The following is a 599-nucleotide window of genomic DNA, read 5'->3' as shown; positions in this document are numbered from 1 at the left end:
GCCGCTTGATTACTTTCTCGAGCCACATGATGGAACTCGAGCCCCTCGAACCGGGTCGACATTTTTATGACTGCGCTATGGTACGTTGCCATCTTCGGATCTTTAGCACCGAAATCTCCATTTATTTGAGATATTGAAAGGTTTGAGTCCCCGCGCACTTCTAGGCGTTGTATGCCCATGGAGACAGCCATCCGGAGACCATGCAATAAGGCCTCGTATTCGGCTGCATTATTGGAGTCTGTGTATAGTATTTGGAGAACGTACTGGACGATGTCTCCCGTAGAGGACGTTAAGACATCACCCGCTCCTAACCCTACTAGTATTTTGGAGCCGTCGAAGTGCATGACACAATTGGAGTATGTGCCGTACTCTTTAGGGAGTATGACCTCTGTCCATTTGGCGATGAAGTCGGCCATTACTTGGGATTTGATAGCTCGACGTGGTTTGTATGTAATGTCAAATGGCAGGAGCTCAATGGCCCATTTGGCAATCCGGCCCGTAGCATCGCGGTTATTTATGATGTCGTTGAGTGGCACTTCGGAGGCCACCATGATCGAACACTCCTGGAAGTAGTGTCGGAGCTTCTGGGATACCATGAA

Source organism: Triticum dicoccoides, chromosome 7B (genome assembly GCF_002162155.2).
Source record: "Triticum dicoccoides isolate Atlit2015 ecotype Zavitan chromosome 7B, WEW_v2.0, whole genome shotgun sequence".
Lineage (NCBI taxonomy): Eukaryota > Viridiplantae > Streptophyta > Magnoliopsida > Poales > Poaceae > Triticum > Triticum dicoccoides.
Note: the sequence above shows the minus strand (reverse complement) of the source record.